The sequence below is a fragment of the Abramis brama genome (genome assembly GCF_963993115.1).
Source record: "Abramis brama genome assembly, chromosome: 3".
NCBI classification, from domain to species: domain Eukaryota; kingdom Metazoa; phylum Chordata; class Actinopteri; order Cypriniformes; family Leuciscidae; genus Abramis; species Abramis brama.
Genome location: NC_139965.1, coordinates 34,490,237 through 34,517,622, shown reverse-complemented (window position 1 = coordinate 34,517,622; position 27,386 = coordinate 34,490,237). Strand labels below are relative to the sequence as shown.

At 40.4% G+C, this 27,386-nt stretch overlaps 1 long non-coding RNA gene across 1 annotated transcript; it reads right to left on the bottom strand.

Annotated features, from left to right (window-relative positions):
* Nucleotides 1–5,441: 5,441 nt before the first annotated feature.
* Nucleotides 5,442–8,182, bottom strand: LOC311079782. Its single transcript, XR_014605461.1, has 6 exons — nucleotides 8,064–8,182; nucleotides 7,427–7,506; nucleotides 7,241–7,350; nucleotides 6,958–7,032; nucleotides 6,130–6,220; nucleotides 5,442–6,011 (listed from the first exon to the last, which is right to left on the bottom strand). It is a non-coding gene; the product is annotated as an uncharacterized lncRNA (long non-coding RNA).
* Nucleotides 8,183–27,386: the final 19,204 nt, after the last annotated feature.

Below are 27,386 nucleotides of genomic sequence, written 5' to 3'. Positions count from 1 at the left end.
ATTATATATTTGTATGTAATAAAATTGTTAGGTTACACTTTATTTTAAGGTGTCATTGTTAGTGTAATTATATATTTAAGTACTGAGTAATATTAATTAACTACATGTACTTACTATAGGGTTAGGGTAGGATTAGGATTTGGTTGAGGGTTAGTTGCATGTAATTATGCATAATTTACTGTTATTACTATGGTAAGTACATGTAACATATGTAACAAGGACACTGTAAAACAAAGTGTTACCAATTGTTATAATAATGATAATGATAATATTATAGACTGTAATAATGGCTGCTTATAATTCGGCTTTGCCATCACAGGAATACAATAGAATTTAAAATATTCAAATTAAACTATTTATAATGTTAACAGTATAATATTATTTCACAATATTACTGTTTTTACTGTATTTTGATCAAATATGGCCTTGTCTAAAATAGTAAGTTTTCGTTTGAAAATGCATCTTTTTGAAAATGCTCTCCAAAGTGGATCAATTTGAAAACGCCATTTTCGAGCTGTAGTGTGGACTGTGAAAACGGAGGTATTTGAAAACGATGACGCATGTTTAGTCATGACCGCATATTTTACCGATAGATGTTCATGTTTATACCAGTATTGTGCCTGTTATGTGCTATTCCCTTTCACACAGTTGCTAAAATATGTTACTTTGCACACTCTTCATATCACAGTCATGCAAAGATGATAGAAAATTTACTCGTAATTGCTTTCCTGAGGCAAAACACGAGAGCAGTTGGATTTTAGACCAAACATATAATTGTGTGTGAGCGCAACCTGGACACATCAGTGAATGGCGCATCAGTGAATATTTTGCTAAATAAAATGATTCTGCCATAAGAATAGCATGAGAACTTTATTATGTCTCATTTCAGTTTGTTATTTAAGCCTCACCCTTGCCTTCACTGCCTGTTTGCTTGCTTTTTGAGGAATAATTAAACTTGTTAGTGTTTTGTGAGAATCTGAGTCTTCTGTCTTCAGCTTCCCTGCATGCATTATTACATTAGTGATGGGAAGTTCAGATCATTTTACTGACTGTCTAGTTTGATCTCGTTCATCAAAATGAACATTCATTTCGAGTCATTTCGTTCATTTAAGGGGCTTTAAATGTTATACTTTTAACAGGCAAATTCCCCGAACACATCCACCTACGCAATCTTGATCATATTCTGAATTAAGAAATCATTATAATGCAGTCAAAAATAATTTACAGGAAACATAAATAATTACTTTACCTTCCTAGTCTTTCGTTCATTTTGTCACGTGACAGACGCAATGAACAGATCGTGATCGACTCATCACTGTATTACATACGAATGCACAGTATGGTGAATTTAGTGTTTTCTGACGTTTCAGTGTGGATGAGAAACTTTTGGAAAATGCTTGAAAATGCTAGTGTGGAGGGAGAACGTTTTGAAACGAAAACGCCATTTTCAAATATATCTGGATTAATGTAGTCATAGCCTAAATGCAGTCTTAATGTGCATACATGAGTAAGATACTTCTTTCAAAAACATTTAAAAATCGTACCGATGCCCAGCTTAAGAACGATGCACATGTACAGATCATATGCATACGTTCATATGATAACAGACACAATATGCATTATTATGGTTCCACTGCACCTTGTATGAAACTGCTCTTACCACATGAGACATGCCCTTCACAAACTTATGGAATGGCGTCACCTTAAATCTAAAATAACTGATGACTCACTGAATAATTCAGAACATATTAAAATGTGCACAGGATCTCAGTACTCCCAGGACTGAGTTCCTAATTATGAAACTAAACTTGATCGAGCCATAAATCCAGCCCACTGCGCCTCTGGTGTGCTGTGGATCTTCAAGCCAGCCTTACTACCTCAATCCTCCTCACAGGAGCAGTAAAACTTTCCAGAGGAGCCCAGAGGGTACAGTTAGCTAGCGTTCCTTAGCCCCACTACCCAGCCCACACTCCATCTCCATCAACCCCATGTGGACTTCTTTAATAGCACCCTTTAATGGGCCTTCCACATGCTTTACAACAGGACTTTATGATGGATGTTAGGGGAGGCATAATTGGGAATAATGAGTCTGTTGTTGGGCAGCACCCAAGCCATCACAACACAATGTGCCAGAGTCACCAAATAGCTCTGTGTGTTTAGAGTGGCACAGTAAACCTGAGTGCGAATAATTAATAACAAGATATTCCGGCTCTGGTTTTATGCTAACCTTGTGAATACCCATCATTGGCTTCTCAGTGATTTTGATACAGTGCTGCATCAATAATAATTTGTTTCTACCAAGGTCAATTATAAGCTCATTGTGTAATCATGACATATAAATCATCAAATTTACTTCTAATATAGATGCTTAAACCGTGTACTGGCATAGATCATTCAATAATAAGATGATTTTGCTGTCCCATTGCACTGATGATTCCCTTCACTCAGTCTTAATGAGAAACCTGAGACTGCTTCAAGGGTTTTATGAGGTCAAATCCATTCATGTTTCTAGTAGTACTCCTTCTCTCCTTTCAACCCCATTCCGATCTTTTCCTCATACTTCTACACTCCAAAGCAATCAGACACATGATACTGCACCTACAGCATATTATTCCTCCTTTTCTGACCTTTAATGGAGCACATGCATGTTTCATTAAGTCAATTACAACATCCATTTTTCATTCCAATCCATATGTGCATCTATCTGTATAGGTGTACAATAGTTATTTGTAGAATACATATAATGGCATTCCAGAGACTTGCTTGTGGCATATTTGCATTATCAAAATTGTATTGGGATTGGCGCCATATTTAATTTTACACAAATTAAAATGTCTTAATGGAAGAGTGCTTGACCCCCAACAATGTTTGTTTGATTATTTGATATAATAATAATAATAATAATAATAATAAATGTGTGACATTTGTTGGGAGTTTTGCTAATTATTTCACTATGATCCTGCGAACAGGACGAGCAGATCTGACACAAAATGTTTTCAATTTTCTTTTCATGGCTTTTGGGCAGATTTTACTGCTGCTTTTTTGTGGGAAAATGAGACCATTATCATTCAAAAGTTGGACACACCAACTCAATGTTGGACTTTGGATCATGAGAAACAGTCACAAACCAAAACTGTAATATTGCTGACAAAATGTATGGCAAAAAAAAACAAAAAAACAAATACAATAGTGAGTCAAAATTCTAGAAATGCAAATAGGTCACTTGCGTGAGGTCAACTTGACCCCCTTCATGTATTCTAGGGTTAGGATCCTAAATCATGTCGTATGGCATCTACAGACTAGGGTATATATTATATTACTAGTTAGACAAAGGCACTAATGCAGAAAGACACGTAGATGTACCAATACAACATGAAATTTGTATGATAAAAATTCCAGCCTGTACCTGTGGTGCACTTCCGCCCCACCTTTGTAAAAGCCTTTTACTCAAATTCATGCACATGCAAGCATAAACCCACACACACAAACACACACACACACACACACACACACACACACACACACACACAACACACACAGAGAATTGCACAGGGGACTGTGATGGAGTAGAGTGACAAGGGAGAGAGACAGCGTGAGCAGCTAAAGGAGTTCATGTGTGACACATCCCCCTCAGAGCTGGTGGAGGGGCAGCCACATGAAACCTATTAGCACGGGCGTCTGCTAGTGTCATTCTATGGCATGGCTATCTCGCACAAAACCCTTTCCTCCCTTGCACTTCTGTCTCCACAGCTCAGAGCAGACTCTGCCTCGTTCCCTACAGTTAGCTTAAGAAAAGCTCACAGACATTAGGCAACATAGCATTGTGCTTGTGACCCCATTATAAACACCGTACACACTGGAGGTTAATGCATGTCATTTATTATTTGGTTTATTGTAAACTTTTCCCCCTTTTTTCCCCAGAAAAGGTTCCCTATAGAATAACTGTATTAAACAGTTACACACACTGTATTAAACACCACCATTTTTATTTATTTTTGAGCAATGAATTCCCATGACTTTTCCATAATGTTTCTAATGTTTCTAATTCTAATATTACTATTTATGGATTTTTTTCAAAAACATTTTGATTTAGGCTGAATTAACACATCATTCAGATTTGACAATTTGGAAATCATCATGGAAGTAAGTTTTACTCTTAAAATAAGAACAATATCTAAACAAATGAAATATTTTGCTGAGCTGATTATTCACAACATAAATTCCCATGAGGTTTCAATGATTTTTAAGGTTTTATAAATTTAATTAACATTCCAAGCCTGGAAAAGTCCATTTTAAAATTAACTGAAATCTCCAACTGACAAATGGAATCCAAGTTCATTAACTTGACAGACAGTGATTTTCTAATAAAGAGACTCTGGACTAAAGATTTTTTTAAAGGGTTCACATTTTTCCAACAACTGCAAAATCAAATCAGAACAGCAAATTAATATTTATGAGGATACAAACACATATAAAGATATAACACTTGCGTCTTTATTTTTAATATTCCCCATTAGTGATTTTTATATATATATATATATATATATATATATATATATATATATATATATATATATATATATTGTGTGTGTGTGTGTGTGTGTGTGTGTGTGCTGCATTTACTGCTGTGTGTACATTCTATTCAGGGAAGTTTAGTATTCTAAACTTTTAGTCATTTAAATGTTGCTATATACAGCGGGGGAAATAAGTATTGAACACGTCATCATTTTTCTCAGTAAATATATTTCCAAAGGTGCTATTGACATGAAATTTTCACCAGATGTTGGTAACAACCCAAGTAAGCCATACATACAAAGAAACAAACAAAAATAAGTTCAGAAATTAAGTTATGTGTAATAATGTGAAATGACATAGGGAAAAAGTATTGAACACATAAAGAAAGGGAGGTGCAAAAAGGCATGGAAAGCCAAGACAACTGCTGAAAACTTACAGTAATTAAAAAGCAATCCAGCCCCGTCAGTGGAAATTAATAACAGCTGGTTCAGTCCCAAATGATGGCCTACAAAAAGGTCTCATTGCCAAGGTGTCACACAAGACATGATGGGTAAAAGCAAAGAGCTGTCTCAAGACCTTCGCAACCTAATTGTTGCAAAACATAATGATGGCATTGGTTATAGGCGCCATTCTAAGCTTCTGAATGGTCCAGTGAGCACTTTTGGGGCCATAATACACTCTAAAAAATGATATGTTGGCTTTAATTAACTTTTTTATGTCAACCGGTCCCACATAACTGGGTTATGTTGGATTTATGTAACATTATTTATTTCAATAAACTTAAGTTAATTACATAAGGTTAATCCAATGCGTTTAGTTGAATAAGGTTAACAGTCTTAATTTTGTCCAAAACAATTAAGTTAATTAAGTTCAATTATCCTAAAATTAATATTTTTACATTCAACCAAAACAAATAATCCAGTTTCATTTCAATCCAGAGTTTATTCAATGAATACATTCACTTTTTCTTTTTTTTACAATTTTGTTTACATTTTTACAAACATTTCCAACGTGAACATGTACAAAATATTTACTCTGTAAAGACTGCCTTCACTTTTCAAGAAAATAATTAATTAAATAATAATAAATAAATAAAGCATATTGCCTTTAGGTGAAAGGATTTATCAATCATTATGTGTTCTGCAAAAAAAGCAGCAAGCAATTTATCAGTTGTTAAAAACAAGACTATTATTCAAAGGAATGTAACATGGTTGATATTGAAACAAAAGTACTGTAACAGTCAACAGTGCAACATTATAGAAAGAGCAGAAATGTTCCTAACCTCAGATTACAGGAGTTTATTTTTCAGGCGTAAATAAGACCAAGCATCGAAGAACACACATCTGCACGTTGTTCAGGTTGTCATGTATTTAGATGCCTTAAATCATGATGCCAACATCTTTGTAAGGATCTGTAGCCTCTGCTCCTTCATGTTTGACCACATAGATTCCTAAGGTGGTCTTGCGTATTGAGGTTAGGACTTCATGTTCAACATCCTAAAAAAAAAAAAAAAAGTCAAATACAAAAAGTAACAATTAACAACAGATCAAGGGTGAAAGGGGGAGTTGGTTTTAGAGAAACATACAATATTTTGTATAAATGTAAATAATTTACCATGCACTCCTTCACAAGGTTTGAGAGGGCCTAGTCCAGGTAAACAGCAAGTGCTTTCAAGATGCATTCACCTTTTCCCAGTGGTGTCATTCTGAACAATGAGACAAATAAGCAGTGTTCAGAAGAATTAACACAAATTATGCCAAAGTTATTTCTACAAGAGCCAAAAAAAAATATTATCTGCAACTGCATCTGTGAGGGCCTCAAAATTCAGAGAACCAGTACAATAAAACGAATAAGTGGTTCTAAACCAAAAGCTTTGCTACAGAAAAGCTATTAAATAATCTTGGATGTCAGAGCTGTTCCAATTGTAGGTGCATAAATCACAAATCTGATGCTGCTGAGAAATAGGGTAAAGCGACGAACAAGCTCTGAAATTAAAACAGAATTAATCATGTACATATTAACATTCCAGAGCTTATATACCAAAATTCAAGGGATACCCAAACATTCTGTATTTTTTTACTGACACCTTTGTCATTCAAACTCCCAAAGTCGTTTTTCCTTCCTAGGAAATTTGATTTTTCCTGTTTTTCCTGCTGTTTTCTGTTATTACAATGACAGAGTCAATGGTGAATTCTTCTTCCGAAGCTTCAATAGCATCAAACAATTCCATGTGACTTTTGAAGCTTCAGAACAGGAACTCACCGGTGACTTTTATTGCATGGACAGAAATGAGCAGGACAACCACATAATTTAACTTTTTAGTGAGAAAAGCGAAAAATAAAAGGGATTCGGTGACATGAAGTGACATCCTTGGGTATACTATTTTAATCTATAGTGAATTATTGTCAGATTTAAAATGATGAAGAATATAACAGAACATACCAGATGCATAACTGATAGGATGCTTATGATCTTCTGTGCCGCTGTTCCTTCTGTCTTTTTTGAATTTTTGAGGAGCTGGGTTCAGAAATTAACAAAAAGGACAAATCAGGTTGGTTGCTGATAAATTTGTGAGTCTTTACAATATTGTCATACACCAACACTAACAGTATTTAACAGCATTTATCTGAATTGCATATAAAGGACTTCAATTTATAATTTGGAATTGCATACAATAACCATCCAAGTAATTCATCACAGCTGACATTACATTATAAAGACTTACCTCTAAAGAGTGCTGGCTATCTGTTATTAAATTCAGCGACGAAACGCAAATCTTCGATCATCTCATGCCTCCTGTGCGTATTATGTTCTGTCCATCAGCACCTTGATAACCTGCATAAGTATCGAGCATAAGTGGGACCACAGCGAATTCCATGTTTTAAAACTGTGTCTGTGTCCATGTACCAACCTGAAGTGTTTTAAAAGCTTAGATCTGGATGTGTGAGAAGAGCCACAATCTATGCACGTCACATGTAGGACTCCAAAATTCTGAGGAAACAAAAAATGAAGATGTGAGTCAAAGAATAATAATAATAATACAAAAAAAAATACAAAAAAAAAATCTAGGTTGCTGACTAATAAACTGTAGTAAAATTATTTTGGATGAATAAGCTTACCAGATGCTAGATGCCATCTTACTCAAGTCAGTGTCAAACGTGTTTATTGCCATAGGCCTATGTGTTATTCTGTACTTCAAAAGTTTCAGAGTTATAATTTGACATTAAATAAAAATGCTCAACATTAAGGAAGTTATTAAAATTTATACTAAAACTAGATAAAACTGCTTTATTGGGGCACAACATGGAGAAACTCTTCTTATCTAGCAATTTTATAAAAAATAAGGTCATTTGCCATTTTTTGTATGGGTGAATTCAAATATTATCAAAGTTCAGCGAGTTTAAAAGATCACATAAGAGCTAAAAAACACTAACAACACCACTTGAGGACGAGTGCTAAAAGCATAAAAATACCAACAAAAACAGTGATTGACTATTCTTATTTACTGACAGCCTCAATATTAAAGGATAGGAAGTAAAATAACTCACCTTTTGGTCCAGATAAATACAAAATGTTGATTGCATCCTCCGTTTGAGCATGATTTGATTCCCACAAAATGGAGAAAGAGTGCTAAAAGATGAGCGACGCATTTAACGTGCTTTGAAATATTTGCGCATGCGCAAATATAGCTCCACCTGTTGACCAAAGTGCGGTACTGCAGCGGTAACACAACTGCATTTCGTTCATTTAACTTAAGTGAGTTGTGTAAATTTGAGAAAAATTATCGATTTTTCTTTTAAGCCAAAAATCATTAGGATATTAAATAAAGATTTTTTTGAAAAAGAAAATACTTCTTGTAATCCCTGTATTGCTTTCACTTTTTCTGTAAATGCATGAGGGTCATGTTTCATCATCTTGTTTTAAAAGTGAAGTGTGCAATGTATGTTCCTCTATGGAAATTCAAGAATAAATTTCTAATACTCCACCATCTGCTATCGTTCTGCATGTTCAGGTAACAAACCTATGAAACTTTGTAATTCCAGCACAGGTTGATCTTTGCCATCCAGCTCAGTGTCAGCTAACATTGCAGATAAGGCAGACAGAAACATTCCTAATAAACACACAAATGCAAATACATGTGCCTGACTAATCTCCTTACATTCTGGGGTGCAGGTCATGTGTCTGATGTGAGGAATTACTCTGTGTATGTCTGCCATGTTATTGCTTAAGCTCTGCTTCTGACAGGCTTTAATGGTGATGAGGGAAAGCAGGCTACGGTGTATTTCACAGAGACTTCTATACTGAGACACACATCAAACCTGTCTGCTTGGCCGGTGAAAGTAATATTATTAAACATTTATGTCTGAAAAACTAAAAAAAAACTAAACCTCTTTAATGTGTTGAGATTCTGTGGAAGTTCTGCAAGCCAATTCCTTTGGACTTATCTCACCATTATATTGAACTTCTGGTTATGAATGACGATATACACAATGTCATAAAAAAAAAAAAAAAAAAAAAAAAAAAAACCTTCTAGTTGCATTTATAGTCCGAAGAATTGGTGATGGATATGGGAGCATAAACAGGTGTCAAAAATGTCGGATTAGTTTTGTTCAGGACTTAACAGCACAAAACCCCTTTGAAATCATTGTCAGGGTAAATTGAAAAAGAGAAGAAGGGCAAAGAGGAAAGGAAATCATTCATCTCTCACTCACACATACACAAAAAAAAACCTGTCAACAAATTTCTTTACACTAATCCTCAATGCATGTTAACAGTGTGTTTGCATGGATAATGAAAATGGATTTTAATAAAAAAGTCAGAATATTTAAACAACTGATGTTTCCGTCTTCCTATTTCGCTTCCTTTTTCTCTCTTCTCAATGTGTCCTATAATACTGTTTATGAATGTTCTTGAGAAAGCGGCTTGAAGCTGTCAGGGCATGTGAGGTGATAAAAACCTTGAGGAGGAGAATAACACCTCCATTCTGACACATGAAAAGGAATCAAATTCTCTGGAGCCTTCTGCATAGAGGAGATAGGCTTTTTTTTCTCCTTCTTTATAAACATACCACTGCATTAAAGGTGAAGTGTGTAATTTTTGCAATACTAGCGGCACAAGATGGAATTGCAAAAATAATGACAGATTTCAAACAAGTTTTCTGAACACACCTGCAGACAGCAGTGGTAAATAAATCATATGTGACCCTTGACCACAAAACCAGTCACATGGGCCAGTTTGTTTTTTAATTTAAATGTATACTGTACATGTACATGTAATACATGTATTACATCTGAAAGCTGAATAAATAAGCTTTCCATTGATGTACGGTTTGTTAGGATAAGACAATATTTGGCCGAGATACAACTATTTGAAAATCTGGAATCTGAGGGTGCAAAAAAATCGCAACATTGAGAAAATCGCCTTTAAAGTTGTCCATTTATGTTCGCGATTGTGCTGCATTCACTCACAAAAATAAATGTTTTATATATTTATGGTAGGAAAGTTACAAAATATCTTCATGGAACATGATCTTTACTTAATATCCTAATGATTTTTGGCATAAAAGAAAAAATGATAATTTTGACCCATACAATGTACTGTTGGCTATTGTCACAAATATACCCGTGCGACTTATGACTGGTTTTGTGATCCAGGGTCACATATGTGAATTGAAGTAAAGATACCCTGAATGAAATATTAATCCAGCAAAAGTGTAGTAATTTTAATACTTTATATTTTACTTGAGTACAAAAGTATTTTAATGTATTGTAACACTTTAGTTTAGGGTCCAATTCTCACTATTAACTATTTGCTTATTAGCATGCATATTACTAGGATATTGGCTGTTAGTTTGTACTTATAAAGCATATACTGTAGTAATGCCTTAAGGCTATGGAATTCCAAAGCTGCCAATATTAAAAATAAATAAATACATAAATAAATATACAAATAAATGTAAAAATAAATAAATAAATATATAAATATATAAATAAATATACATAGAAAAGCAAAAAACGAAAATAAATAATTATTTATACATTTATTTCCTTATTTATGTATATATTTATTTTTTTCCATATTTATTTATTTATTCTTGTATTTATTTCTACATTTATGTATTTCTACATTTATTTATTTCTTCATTTATTTCTTCCTACATTTCTTCCTGCGTAGGGTAATGAGGAAGGCGTGGTTTACCTCAGACATAGCAATCGAGCTCAGAGTAAGCGAAGGCGAAGGGTTGAGGCCACAGTGACACCCTGTGGCGAAATACAATAAGTATAGCTCACTGACGTTGATACGGTCTGTGACTGCGAGGTCTATGGTCAAAATCCTAAATCTTACTGTGTGACATGGATAGGCTACTCTTTATTCCGGACATGGCCGTAGAACATGGTTTGGTCTGGATTTGTAAAATGTCCTGGGCTAACAAACATGAAACAGGGACTCTGAAACGGAAGCGCTTGATATTTTCCATTTTTCGGTCAGAACTCACGGAAAGGAAGCTGGGCACATTGACCAAGTCGACGCAAGCATATTGACCAATGCTTTTGAAACTAGACCATTGCATTTTAATGTAGCCTAATTTCCAAAAACAATACTGACAGCAACAGAAACATTTTTTTTATTCTATAGAGGATTTAGGATTTTGACCATAGACCTCGCAGTCACAGACCGTATCAACATCAGTGAGCTATACTTATTGTATTTCGCCACAGGGTGTCACTGTGGCCTCAACCCTTCGCCTTCGCTTACTCTGAGCTCGATTGCTATGTCTGAGGTAAACCACGCCCTCCTCATTACCCTACGCAGGAAGAAATGTAGGAAGAAATAAATAAAGAAATAAATAAATGTAGAAATACATAAATGTAGAAATAAATAAATGTAAAAATAAATAAATGTATAAATAAATAAATGTATAAATGAATAAATGTATAAATAAATACAAGAATAAACAAATAAATATGGAAAAAAATAAATATATACATAAATAAGGAAATAAATGTATAAATAATTATTTATTTTCGTTTTTTTGCTTTTCTATGTATATTTATTTATATATTTATTTTTTTATTTTTTATTTTTTACATTTATTTGTATATTTATTTATGTATTTATTTATTTTTAATATTGGCAGCTTTGGAATTCCATATAAGGCCTGTTCACACCAAGAACGATAACTATAAAGATAACTTTATTAGCGTCCACACCAGTGGACGATATATGTTCTGTTTATTCTAAGCGTGTGCTTGTCTGTCACTTTAAATGCTTGAGCTTGTTACAGCAGGATGGATTCTGATTGGCTGTCTATGTTTTTATCGTTCATCATAAAATCATTCTGAAAGTGATTCCAATGATATCGTTTCTCTGTGCCGTTAAAGCTGTGGTGTGAACTCTGCTATTCTTTAATACCGAGAACAATTTTTATAACTACAGTATATCTTTATTGTTATCTTTATCGTCCTTGGTGTGAATGGGCCTTTATTCTGCATGATCACATTCTACATCACATACACACAGGAGACAGCAGAGTTTTTTCCCACCCACATCCTGCTTCTAATTGGCTCTGACCCATATGGCAACGAGTACTAGCCCATCAGAGGCAGAGCAGGGCAATCTGTTTTTTTCTGGTTAGGAAAACGTCAGTGAGACGTTTAAATGAAAATACGCGCGAGTCGCGACTGATGGTGACTGGACTGTAGGAGAGTTTTTGGAGGAACAAATGCCCGGGACAAAGTGAGCGAAATACGGGAAGAAACAAAGACTGGGAGAAAGAGAAAGGAGTAAAAGAATGGATTCAACCTGTCGTGGGGGACGACTCAAAAGCACTGTGCAGAGTATGTAGCCTAAAGCCGCCTTTCCACTGCAAACGACAAGCGACAGCCGTCGGACAGGAAGTCATTCATTTCCAATGGAGAGTCGTACGGGAGCTGCGGGGAGTTCCGATCATATGCGTATGCGGAAATTTCGGATCCGATTTGAGCTTCGGATGCGTTGAAATATCTGAACTTCTGCGGCTAGACCGTATGCGACCGGTCGACCGGATGTGATGTATTCTAATCAAAACTATGAGCGCGAAGCTAGAATTACCAATATTTTAATACTTTAATGTAAACGCTATTCCTGCAAAATGACGGTTATTAATAATAATGGCTGAAAAAATATTTGTATCATTATTAAATCAATGTTTATATTTATTAGCTCTATAAAATCGACTGTTTTTTTATATTAGATGTATTCAGGGTCATTCGTTTTGTGTGGATATATTCATGCATGCATTATATTCATTAAAATCATTAATTTTACCATTGTGAATAGCCGAGGGTAACGGTTGCTTCACGACCAATTTCAAAGTTCCTTGCGACTGACACCAGAGGGTGAAATGCGACAATCGAATGCGAATGTCGTGCGCAGTGGAAAGGCGGCTTAAGTGTGAAATACGTGCACACCATGCGGACCTCGTACAACATGCTAGGACAGAAAAACATAAAAAAATGCAGCACCGTTCTCCTCAATGAGGCTTAAGGCTGATTTATACTTCTGCGTCGGACCTACGCCGGAGCCTCTACGCTGTAGGCAACGCGTTGGTTTTCATTTATACTTCTGCGTCGTTGTCCGCGTTGACGCGCGCAGAGGGAGCATGTGAAAGCCGAGGGAGCGGTCCTAGCAGACCAATCACAGCGCTTGCGTCCGCGTAGAGTTGACGCGTTGTTACATTTTTGGAGAGGTGCACGTCAGGGTACGGCGAAGGGTACGCGCGCTACACACAGCCTACGACGTAGCTACGGCGTGAGTTCGATGCAGAAGTATAAATTGGGCTTTAAGCCTCTGTTATACTCCAGTTTGGACGCGTACACGACAGCTGCGCACAGCTCGGACGCGGACTACTTGTACTTTCTGCTGAGGTCTGCTCGGTGAACGCGTTCAACGCATGTGCAGTAGATCGGTCGAGACAGTATAATCGATAATATTTTTTATATTTATAGTTTATATTTGCATTTATGTCAAAACCTAGACACTTTCAAACATCAAAATGACATTTATTAATATGTATTCGTGTCAAAATTACATATAAACATCTTTTCCTATTCTATTTTGCCTGGAAATCCTTCCAACAGGCTTGCAAAAATAGGCATTGGTTCTATTTCTAGCATGCACGCGTTTTCCGTTTTTTTCAAATTCGGCGTCCATGTTATTTCCATCTCTTTCGCGGTTTTAACCTAATGAACGCGCGCCCTTTTGACCGCGCGGTCACAAAAAATGGGAGGCACCAGAGCCCGTCTACGGAGAGCCTTGGCACTTCCTATTAGCCCCATTGTATAGATCTTGGTTGCAGTTCCATTAGAATTCCACTGGAGGTGATCGCGGGCGAGTGCAGACTGAATGGGAGTCTATGGGGCTAGACGGCTAAATGTGTCTCTTTCACCCGATTGCCGTTGAGAAATCTCAGATTTTATTGTAGGTTTTGCAAGTTCAACATGGGTTATAGGTCGAAAGTTGAATGAACGAGTACTTATGTCCTTTCGATTTCTTACAGGTTGAGTTGTTGTTGCCCATAACACGCTAGCATTCTGCTAATGAATGCTGATTGGTCAGTGAAGGACTGATTACGACCAGAGATACCGCTTGATGGCATCGTGGCATCCGAAGCGGGACCAGAAACAAACAAAACAAAAACTCTTCTAGCACGTGTATTTACCTGTGTCAGCTGTGTTGTCGATGCCTTGAGAGAAAAGAAAGTGCAGAGCGCGAAAGCACCAGAGTGAGTGAAGGATTGCCGTGAAGCAGTATCTCTGGTCGTACGATGTGTGTGACGTCATTGACATTTTAAAAGACTTTTTAAAGCAAATAAGTGACTCTAAAAAATCTAACACCCAGCAATGTGTAATTTATTTGCATCTCCTTTCGAATACAACATTCAAATTACTAGACAAAAAATTATATCCTGAGAAAAGTGGATTTTGATGGGTATTTCGCCATAGACCTCCATTCATTCTGCACTCGCCTGCGAGCGCCCCCGGATGGACAGAGACGTGTTACTGCAGCCAGTCCAGAAACCGTCTCGGGTTACGACTGTAACCCTTGTTCCCCGAGAAGGGAACGAGACACTGCGTCGTCGTCGTGACGACACTTTGGGGAACGCCCTCAGCGTAACGCATCTGAAGCATGAATGAAATCTGTCCAATCCTGATTGGTGCTGCGTCATGACGTAGTAGATGACGGCATAACCGGAAGATACAAAGGGACGCTGGCACAAACACACATCAGCTATTTGCGATGAAGCAAGCGCTCTGACCGTGATAGGTGTGGCGACGAGACGCAGTGTCTCGTTCCCTTCTCGGGGAACAAGGGTTACAGTCATAACCCGAGACGTTCCCCTTCGAGGGAACTCGCACTGCGTCGTCGTCGTGACGACACTTTGGGGAACGTAATACCCACTATGCCACACCGTAATCACACCCGCCCTAGTATGAAGCTGTAAGAACAGGCATACTTAGGACCGAGCACTCTGGCGCCAGGCGTCACAGGAAGTTGCAGACTGTAAAAACGTATGAAGGTGTGCGGGGTGGCCCACCCGGCCGCCTCGCAGATATCCTGAAGCGAGACGCCAGAAAGGAGGGCCACCGAGGAGGACATGCTCCTGGTGGAATGAGCCCTCACGGCCATAGGTGAAGGCAAATTGCGCACCTGATAAGCCGTGGCTATAGCCTGGACAATCCAATTGCTGATTGTCTGTTTAGATGCAGGCAGCCCTTTCTTGGGTGAACCAAAGCACACCAACAAATGGTCTGACTTCCTCCAATGAGAAGACTTCTCCAAATAAACCCTAAGGGCTCTGACTGGGCAGAGCAGGTGAAGTCTTCCCTCTTCCGCCGTCGCGTGAGGTGGAGGATGGAAGGCCTGAAGAACCACTGACCGTGCCACATTAGATGGCACCTTGGGCACATAGCCCGGTCTAGGATGTAAGATGGCCTTAACTCCGCCAGGGGCAAACTCCAGGCAAGTTGGCGTTACAGCCAAGGCCTGGAGATCCCCCACTCTCCTCAGAGAAGTGATAGCAAGGAGAAAGGCAACCTTAAGGGTCAGGTTCTTTGCCTCAGCCGACTCCAGTGGCTCGAAGGGGGCCTCAGCCAACCCTTCAAGTACCACCGCCAGGTCCCATTAGTTGGGACTCTGGAGCGAGCCGCAGGCCTCATCCTCCGAGCCTCACGGAGGAAACGTACAACCAGATGGTGCTTCCCCAAAGGCCCATCACCTACAGGCGAGTGGAAAGCCCCAATGGCAGCCACATACACCTTAAGTGTGGACGGGGTAAGACCGGCGGAGAAACGATCTTGGAGGAACTCCAGCACTGAAGCCACTGGGCAGTTAACTGGGTCCACCTCACGCTCTCTACACCAAGTGGAAAACACATTCCACTTCAGGCTGTACAGTCTCCTGGTAGAAGGAGCCCTGGAGCTGAGTAAGGTCTCGACAACACCTGCTGACAGGCCAGCCTCTAGGTACCGGGCCCCCTCAGGGGCCAGACCCAGAGGTTCCACAGCCCTGGCCGGGGGTGGAATATTGTGCCCCCTGCCTGCGACAACAGATCCCTCCTCAGAGGGACCTGCCACGGAAGGCCGTCCAGCAGTGCTACAATGTCCGAAAACCATACTCGGGTCGGCCAGCGGGGTGCTACTAAAAGTAGACTGATCCCCTCCCGGCGGACCCGCTCCAAGACTCCCGGGAGCAGAGCGATCGGGGGAAATGCGTACAGACGCAGCCTCGGCCACGTCTGCATCATGGCGTCCAGCCCCAGCGGAGCTGGATGCCTGAGAGAGAACCACAGTGGACAGTGGGACGTCTCTTGAGACGCGAACAGATCCACTTCCACTGGGCCGAATCTCACGCACATGGCTTCCACCACCTCGGGGTGGAGTCGCCACTCCCCAGGCCTCAGCCCCTGTCTCGACAGGACGTCTGCTCCCTGATTTTGGTCTCCGGGGACATACATCGCTCTGAGAGACGACAGTTTCCCCTGGGACCACAGAAGGATCTGGTGTGCCAGTCTGCATAGAGGGCGCGACCTCAGACCCCCCTGATGATTCAGATACGCGACTACAGAAGTGTTGTCCGAGCGTATCAGGACATGGTGGCCGCGGAGGTCCGGGAAAAAACTCCTCAGAGCTTTGTAGACCGCCAGCATTTCCAGGCAGTTGATGTGCCAGGAAAAATGCCGGGTCTCCCACAGACCTCTCGCAAAGCGGCCGTCCATGACCGCGCCCCAACCAGTGAGGGAGGCATCTGTTGAAACGGTTTTCCGGCAACATGATGCTCCCAGCACCGGTCCCTGGGACAGGAACCAAGGTTTCTTCCATATGACGAGAGAACGAAGGCATTTGCGCGTTACCCTGATCATACGGAACGGATTTCCCCTCGGGGAAAACCCCTTGGCTCTCAACCACCACTGTAGGGGTCTCATGTGCAGTAGGCCAAAAGGTATGATGTTGGACGCTGCTGCCATGAGCCCCAGCAGTCTCTGAAACTGCTTCACAGTGAGGTTGTGGCCTAGCTTTGCTCTGGAGACCATCGCCCGTATGGATTCCACCCGTGCAGGAGACATTTGTGCCCGCATCGTCGTGGAGTCCCATACCACTCCCAGGAACGTAGTCCTCTGGGAGGGCGTCAACACGCTTTTCTTTGTGTTGAGTCTCAGCCCCAAGCACCTGATATGGGCCAGAACGACATCTCGATGCCGAACTGCCATATCGTACGACTTGGCTAATATTAGCCAGTCGTCGATGTAATTGAGTACACGAATGCCCTGGAGTCTCAGCGGAGCCAGCGCTGCATCCATGCACTTGGTGAAGGTGCGAGGGGAAAGAGCTAGACCAAAGGGAAGAACCCGATATTGGTACGCTTCGCCCCCGAAAGCGAACCTCAGGAACTTCCTGTGACATGGAAGGATGGATATATGGAAGTATGCGTCCTTCAGATCTATCGTGACGAACCAGTCCTCGAACTGGATCTGACTCGCGATGGCTGGAATTGTGAGCATCTTGAACCTGAATCTCCTCAGAGAACGATTCAAGTGCCTGAGATCTATTATTGGACGCAACCCCCCATCCTTCTTGGGAACTATGAAGTACCGGCTGTAGAACCCGGACTCCCTGTCTGGCAGAGGAACACGTTCTATGGCCTCCTTGACCAACAGGGATTGAACTTCCTGTTCCATAACCCAAACCTGCTCTGAGCCGACCACAGTCCAGACCACCCCGTTGAACTTCGGGGGAGGGGAGCTGAACTGCAGTCTGTAACCCAGCTCTACAGTACGCAGGGCCCACGTAGATATATTCGGAAGCATGACCATGCGCCGAGATAATCTACTAAGGGAACCAGCCTCTCAAGGCTGGCCTCGGGTGTCAACCGAGCCTCATTCCCGACCCCCTGAAGCGGCTGACCGGCAGGGAGCAGTCGAGAATGATTTTCGGTGTGCGGACGCGTTCGCTGCCCAGCTGCAGGTCTTTCTAGAGGCGGCTGGAGCAGCGTGCGTGCGCGGGAAATCAGTGTGGCCAGAAGCGTACTGGACGGCGGGAACACAGCACTGATTTCCTGAGAGCTCCGGGGGGAGGCGACCTCGATCGCTCCACCCCGGGGGGGACAGCTCTGAGTGGTCCGGCCGCAGCTAGGACCATCTGGCAGAAGCCTTCTTTGCCTAAAGGACGGTCCTCAGATCGACCTTAGGCTCAGAAGGCTTGCCGCAAGAGCGCCGTCTCCTTTGCCAGGCTCCCTCGGGAGGGGCGCGGGAGGCGACACTCTTTCTGCACCTGTCGGTGCGAGGCTCAACATTTTAATTCCTCAAAATTAAATGCAGCCAAAAACACTAGATAAGTGAAACACGGTCTGGATGGTAGGCTGAATTAAAATATCTAACTTCTCAAGGTCAGATAATATTCCATCATTTAATTCCATTAAGAATTAAATGCAGCCATAATCACCAGAAAATACTGTTTGTTTAGTTTAATATTTATTTAAACGGTTTCGTAATCTCCGCGCTGCCTCGGCAAACGCGAGATTCGAGCCGTCGTCACAATATATCGGCTTTCATCCCTCGAGAAGAAAGTCAACAATTGCGAGGTTGAAACATTCGACAGCGCACGGCTTTTTTCTATGCACGCGCGCCGAGATATTTCTCAATGAACTGCCAGCCCCCTCAGGAGCTGACTGTGAATGCCTCGCACCCAAACAGTATTATTTCACAGACCGTGTGTGTCCCTTTTATAGCAGACTCGTAATCTACACGCTGCCTCGGCAAACGCGAGATTCGAGTGTTCACAATATATTTGGCTTTCATCTCTCCAGAAGAAAGCCAACGGGCGCGAGGTTGAAACACCCGGAACGCACGGCTGTGTGCGTCAAGATATTTCTCAATGAACACACAGCCAGCACCCTCAGGAGCTGACTGTGCATGCCTCGCACCCACACAGAATCTTTATTGCAGAGTAGCCCCGTAATCTACGCGCTGCCTCGGCAAGCGCGAGACCCGAGCTATAGATTCTGTATTGCAATGCAGACATAATCTACGCGCTGCCTCAGCAAACGCGAGATTAGTCACAGAATCTTTATTGCAGAGTAGCCGTAATCTACGCGCTGCCTCGGCAAACGCGAGATCCGAGCCACTATAGATTCTGTATTGCAATGCAGACCTTCAAACTACGCGCTGCCTCGGCAACGCGAGTCACAGAATCTTTATTGCACAGTAGACCCGCAACCTACGCGCTGCCTCGGCAAACGCGAGATCCGAGCCACTAGATTCTATATTGCAATGCAGACGTTATTTGGGACAATTCTTATAGGACAAACAACACCAAATAGGACAAACAGTTTCACACAGAGCGCTTTGCTGAAGAGCAAAAAGCTGATGTGTGTTTGTGCCAGCGTCCCTTTGTATCTTCCGGTTATGCCGTCATCTACTACGTCATGACGCAGCACCAATCAGGATTGGACAGATTTCATTCATGCTTCAGATGCGTTACGCTGAGGGCGTTCCCCAAAGTGTCGTCACGACGACGACGCAGTGCGAGTTCCCTCGAAGGGGAACGGAAGTAAGCAGAGAGTGCCAATTCTCTTCCTATTAGACATTGGCTGTTTCTCAATTCCAAGAACGCAGAGAACGGACTTGTGTTCTCGTGGAGACCGGTCTTGCCAAGCTTCCTTGGAAGAACGAACTCGGAACCGGCCGCAATGACTTCTGGGACACCAGGCGAGTACTAGCTCAAGTCTGCATTCAATGCATCCTCGGTATCAAGAACACATCCGGGTTCTTTCATGCGTCCTCTGTACTTGCGTTCTTGAGAATTGGGTCTGAACTTCGACGGTTAATGATGACGTAAAACGAGAACACAAGGACGCAAGATCGCTGAAGAACGCATATTGAGAAACACCCATTCTCTGGAGGCACGCGGCTGTCCGCAAGGAGCCTCCGCGCGCACCCCCGATGACGATTTTTACGTCACGCGGACCCTCGCGCCCTCGCGGTCGCGGAAAGTATAACAGAGGCTTCACGGATATTGGGTTCACGGTCTCCAAACACAATGAGTCAAGACAGAGAGCTGAGCTGAAGGTAGCCACCTATGTAGCTTGTCACACATCCATTAAATCAGCCGATCACCTTGGGGAGTTAATTTGCTCAACTTGTGACAAAGACATCAAAATGCACCGGACAAAATGCACGGCATTAATTAACCATGCCATTGCTCCGTGTATGTTCACAGAACATAATAAATTAACAGAAAAATAAATGCACACAGTTTACCAATCTGTCCACATGGATGTAAATTGACAATCTGTACCTACAGTTTAAAATCCGTCCATAGAAAATAGAAAAAGTTGCTTGTTTTGGGCTTGTTTTCACAGGCCTGGTGACAGAGACGGAGACGCCAGACGGCAGCTTTTAGGTAAGTTGGTTGAATTTTGGCGTGGTTTTGCAGCGCACGACACGGCCCCCGTCAATCAAACACAGCGGGACAGGACGTCGGACAACTCTCTCTCAGAGACCGAGACGCGAGACGGCAGCTTTTAGGTAAGTTGGTTGAATTTTGCATGTTGTATGAATAAAATACGTGTATCAGTGCTAATTAACTTAGTTTTGCAGCAGTTGCTACTGTTTTAATAAGATTAACTAGATCAACAGTTTGCTTGAACTGTCTTGAGTAATGTAAACTGCTCCCGCAGTCCACATAGCAGTTAACGTTACAACACTAACAGTTACACAAATATGTAGTTAAAACTGAAGAATAAACGCAAAATTACATTGATGTCTGTATTTAGATTCACTTTTTTCCAGTGTCCTTGTTCGCTTTTTCAATATAGCTAAACTGATTTTCATTTGAACGCGTTCTTGAGATTCAAAAGTTAATCGGCTAACGTTTGCTCAGTTAGCTTAGCTATGGCCTGGGCAATTTCCCCTGCAGTTATCTGTTTCATGTGTCAAGTTCGTCATATTGAAATCTGTAATTTATTTGTAATTTTATCGTGTAAGTTGTCCACAGTGTTAGCAGTTTTACAGGTTAAAACAAACTCCTATGTGACATTTAAAAAAGGAAGGATATCCCCAGGCTCCTCTTAAATTTTATATTTGGATCGAGCACTTGACAACAGTAATGGACCCTTTATACATACTGTAATTATGCGTTTTAACAACCATCAGTGTAATAAATTGTGCTAATTTTTAATGTACAGTGTATGGAAGGCCATATTTTCAATTCCTCCAGGCAGCTATTTTTGGGAAAGTACTAACTTATCTATTTGAATTGGGGAATACTGAAATCTCAAAAACATGCTTAACAAAATCAGTTAAATAACATATTTCACTGAGAACAACACTGTTTGCCTCTCTTGCTCAAATTGCGTTAAAATTTGTATTTGTGGCTTGCTTGGTGCAGTTATAGGCGCGAGTTTCTATGGTAACCGGTGCCTCTGGCGTTGCAGTGATGCAGAGCCGTTAAAAGAGAGTTGCGACAACTTTGATCTCGTGGTCACGTGGTTCATGTAGCTCTCAATAGTATGAAACAACTGCGCTCAATCTTTTTAAATGGTTTAAGCAGGATAGACAGCAGTTTCATTATATTCACAGCAATGTCTGCTAAATATTAGCGCATAATATGCATTGATTACTACGAGCACCACATTAACTGGGGCATTTTATTCTGGGGAATGATGGAGAGACAACATGTTTTTCTTGATGAGTTTAACCCTCATGTTTTCCTATACGATAATTGCGTCACACGCTCATACTCCTCAAGTGACCAAACACCTTAAGTGTACCTTTTCATCAATTCAATAAATGTACTATATTTTAGTTATTTATACTGTAGTTATTTAATATTTTTAGCTTTTTGTTACTTAATAATATTTGTGCAATAATTATGATCCATTAATGACCATTTAAAATATTTTGGATTTAAGCAAAATTATCATTAGATTGCATTTTTGGGGTGTGGCACGGCTCATTAATGCAATTCAAACTTTAAGAGTGCATTAAAATAGAAACAATACAAAGTCCTTGAGCATGAAAAGCAATATAAATTTAGTAGCATCTGGCTCTGAGCTTTGGGACAAGAGCAGAGAGCTTGTCTTATATCTTCATGCTTCATGAAGCTTCATTCTAATATCTTATATATTCTCCCAATATTCCAAAGCAAATTAAACTGTTTGTAAATGGTCAGAAAATCTAATTAGAAATTCTGCATGAGCAAGTACAGCATCCCAGTGCTTTTATACTAATCTCACCACACTTTAATACAACACTGTTTTCTTTTCTCCCTGCAGTATCTCCAGAGATCCTCTCAGGGTTCAGCCCAGTCCAGTCCGATGCACCGGAAGTGGAAGCTGACGTGGATAATGTCATTTAAAATGTTTTTTTTTTTTGTTTTTTTTTAGCTTGCTGATAGGTTAGGGTTAGGTAAAGAGGCAGTTTTAGTTGTTTCATGTTTCATTATTTTGAAGTTTAATCAGTTTGTTCTATGTTCAGTCCAGGTTTATTTTCATGTTAATTTCATATTTCAATTCAACCCAAGTCAGTTTCAATTGTATCGGTATCTTGAAATAAACTACACTTTGGTTCACTTCAACTCGCCTTCAGTGGACTACATTACACATATTATAGACATGATTCATGGGTCTTTTTGATTTTAATTATCTTTCTAGATCTTTTGTCTTAAATTTAAAATCTGAAAGTTCTTAATAAGGTGCTTTCATAAAATGATTGTCATATATTATATACATTATGCAAAAACATTGAGAATGTTTAAATGTTTAAACAAGTGAATGGAATGTTTTAAGAACATTTTTCATAATCTTAGAAAAACATTAAGAGATCGTTTATATCACGGGAGAATTGAACATTCTGATAACATTCCTATAACCAAGTAAGAACGTTAATACAATGTATAACGGGAGAATTGAACGTTCTAATAACGTTTGTATAACCAAGCAAGAACGTTAATACAACGTTTATGTAACAAGATAATTGAACGTTCTAATAAGGTTTTGAATAACGTTCTCATAACCAAGCAATAACGTTATTACAACGTTTTATAACGAGATAATTAAATGTTCTAATAACGTTTGAATAACGTTCTTATAACCAAGCAAGTTTATATAACGAGATATTTGAACGTTCCTAGAACATTCAAAAATAATGTTTTTATAACTTAATGGGAACGTTATGGAAACGTTCGTATAACCTAAAATTGTTAGCTGGGTTAAGCCAGCACTTGTCATTGAGGGACATTAGTGAATTTGGACATTAAATTAACATGATCTGCAAATAATCAAAGACTTAATTTTTAACAACTATAGAGAACTATATGCAAACAGATTAGAGCAGCTTAATTTAATGTTATTCACATTTATTACCCAAAGTAGCTTACGTACAGACTGTGATAATGCACTATAGAAATAAATGTGACAACACTTTTAAACAGATTGCCCTTCAGATTTAGTTTACAAATAACTTACAGCTGCGTCCAATGATTACACTTGGGGAACACCTCTGTGTAACTACGTCTGAAGCACATGTGAAACTAGTCCAATCCTGATCGGTGCTGCGTCACCTCATGGTGTGTGACAGCATAATGTGGAACCTACAAAGGGAAGCCAGCAACACAGCAGCATTAGCTTTTGTCTTCATCAAGCACTCTGTCTATACTGCCTGTTTATTTGGTGTTTTGTGTTCCTTATTATAAAGAAAAAGAATGGCAAGCAGAAAGCAGTTCAGACCATGTGTGCCTCCCAGCCCTCGTTATATTACGGGTTGGCACACACACACAGTCTTTGTATTAGCTGCTTGGGAGCGGAGCATGCACGGTCAGCTCTTGAGGGGGCTGGCTGTGCACATTGTGAACAGCTTCCTTTGAGGATGCTCCGCTCCCACCTGGCTGTGTTTGATGTGAGTGGCCAGGCTCGCGCAACCAATGGATCGGGTCCCGCGTCTGCTGAGTCTAGCTCTGAGGAGTTGGACGTCCTTAGCATCGAAGCGGGTGATATAGAAGTGCATTATCGCAACATGAAGAATGGCATCCTCCAAAGCGTTACTGTCAGGGGCTTCCCTCCAGGAAGTTTGTGATGAGGCAAGGTGGTCCTTCCCGCACACATTTATAAGGTTTTATAGCCTTGATCTGCCGATCACACCAGGTCACAAGAGTTTTTCCTGGACAGCTTCACACAAGGATAAGCATTTGTCAGTATGGTGAAGCAGGTATTTCGTTCCCCAAAGTGTCGTCATTGGACGCAGCGTGAGTTCCTGCGAAAGGGAACATCTCAGGTTATGTATGTCACCGTGGTTACCTGAGAGGGGAACGAGATGCTGCATCCCCTTGCCATTCTTCATGCATGCCTGGGAGTGGCTTGCATCAGTCCATCAGAAGCTAACGTTGCTGTGTTGACAGCTTCCCTTTGTAGCTTCCGTTTTATGCCGTCACACGTCACGAGGTGACACAGCACCAAGTAGGATTGAAGTAGATGCACACGTGCTTCAGACACAGTCACACAGAGGCGTTTCCCAAAGTGTCGTCATTGAATGCAGCGTCTCATTCCCCTGCTTAACCTGAGACGTTTTCTAGGTTACTGATTATGTCCTCGATTGTTTCTATACACATTGGTTGCCCTTGTGTCTAGTTTGGTTTTCTTTGTTCTAGCCTTGTATATATAGCCCTGGGCTTTCAGTTGTGCTTGTCGGTTGTCGTCTTTGGTTATAGTGTGTATACACTACATTCAGATTCATCAATCAGAATGATTTCAGTCCGATTGAAACAAAAGTTGTGCATGTAAACATAGCCAATGTTTTTGGAAATCAACTTCTTGGTTTGGTAATACGGCTAATGGACTAATCTGAGATCAAATTTGTAAATGGAAGTTTTAAGTAGAAGAGCAACACGGTTTAAAGTTTTAAAGTTTCACAGTATTTTTTCTTGTCTTTATATTTAGCTAAAACCAATTTTGTAGAGTATGATCAACATGTATGAAGGATGATGTTTTTTGTTTAAATCAGTTGCATCCTTTGAAATCAACAGCAGCTTGCTCTTAAAGAGCATCCGTTGCTTCAGAACATGGTTCTCTGTCTCTCTTATCCTCATCTTATTGACAACAGATGGGATCTTAACCTTTTAATCTACATCTGCAAATCCTCATGCTGTCTTCATTACCAACTCTAGAGTGAAAAGTCTCCAGGATTCTGTCTGTTAGCGAGAAAATGCCTCCAGCAAAATTTAATCAAGACACTGCCGAATTGAACTATACGTTTTTTTTTGTTTTTTTTTCAAGCCAGAGAAAGAGAGAAGAACATAAATGCCTATGCCAATATGTGTATGTGAAAATGTAAATTACACATTTGACGCTTAATAAAAATAAATAATTTCCAAAATGACATTAAACTGCAAATGGTGTGTAATATTTAATTAGTACATTTAATTTAACTAAAAAAAAAATATATATATATATATATATTTGTAACCAGATGGTACTCATCATTCTTCTTCCTCCAAACACGTTTAGTGGAATTATGACCAAAAAGTTATATTTTGGTCTCATCTGACCACATGACTTTCTCCCATGACTCCTCTGGATCATCCAAATGGTCATTGGCAAACTTAAGACGGGCCTTGACATGTGCTGGTTTAAGCATGGGAACCTTCCGTGCCATGCATGATTTCAAACCATGACGTCTTAGTGTATTACCAACAGTAACCTTGGAAACGGTGGTCCCAGCTCTTTTCAGGTCATTGACCAGCTCCTCCTGTGTAGGTCTGGGCTGATTTCTCACCTTTCTTAGGATCATTGAGACCCCACGAGGTGAGATCTTGCATGGAGCCCCAGTCCGAGGGAGATTGACAGTCATGTTTAGCTTCTTCCATTTTCTAATGATTGCTCCAACAGTGGACCTTTTTTCACCAAGCTGCTTGGCAATTTCCCCGTAGCCCTTTCCAGCCTTGTGGAGGTGTACAATTTTGTCTCTAGTGTTTTTGGACAGCTCTTTGGTCTTGGCCATGTTAGTAGTGGGATTCTTACTGATTGTATGGGGTGGACAGGTGTCTTAATGCAGCTAACGACCTCAAACAGGTGCATCTAATTTAGGATAATAAATGGAGTGGAGGGTCTCAATGATCCTAAGAAAGGTGAGAAATCAGCCCAGAACTACACGGGAGGAGCTGGTCAATGACCTGAAAAGAGCTGGGACCACCGTTTCCAAGGTTACTGTTGGTAATACACTAAGACGTCATGGTTTGAAATCATGCATGGCACGGAAGGTTCCCCTGCTTAAACCAGTACATGTCAATGCCCGTCTTAAGTTTGCCAATGACCATTTGGATGATCCAGAGGAGTCATGGGAGAAAGTCATGTGGTCAGATGAGACCAAAATAGAACTTGTTGGTCATAATTCCACTAAACGTGTTTGGAGGAAGAAGAATGATGAGTACCATCCCAAGAACACCATCCCTACTGTGAAGCATGGGGGTGGTAGCATCATGCTTTGGGGGTGTTTTTCTGCACATGGGACAGGGCGACTGCACTGTATTAAGGAGAGGATGACCGGGGCCATGTATTGCAAGATTTTGGGGAACAACCTCCTTCCCTCAGTTAGAGCATTGAAGATGGGTTGAGGCTGGGTCTTCCAACATGACAATGACCCGAAGCACACAGCCAGGATAACCAAGGAGTGGCTCTGTAAGAAGCATATCAAGGTTCTGGCATGGCCTAGCCAGTCTCCAGACCAAAACCCAATAGAGAATCTTTGGAGGGAGCTCAAACTCCGTGTTTCTCAGCGACAGCCCAGAAACCTTACTAATCTAGAGAAGATCTGTGTGGAGGAGTGTGCCAAAATCCCTCCTGCAGTGTGTGCAAACCTGGTGAAAAACTACAGGAAATGTTTGACCTCTGTAATTGCAAACAAAGGCTACTGTACCAAATATTAACATTGATTTTCTCAGGTGTTCAAATACTTATTTGCAGCTGTATCATACAAATAAATAGTTAAAAAAATCATACATTGTGATTTCTGGATTTTTTTTTTAGATTATGTCTCTCACAGTGGACATGCACCTACGATGACAATTTCAGACCCCTCCATGATTTCTAAGTGGGAGAACTTGCAAAATAGCAGGGTGTTCAAATACTTATTTTCCTCACTGTATATATATATATATATATATATAAATGCACTCTTACCTACAACTACTAAACTAATAAAAACTAACTAAAACTACTAAAATTCAATAAAAAAAAGTTGAAGCCATTTTACTTGCTTTATAGCATTTTTTTTTTTTTTTTTTTTTTTTTTTTTTTACTTTACATTTGTAGGGCAGTACTGTTTTATCATGTCCAGTCAGTGA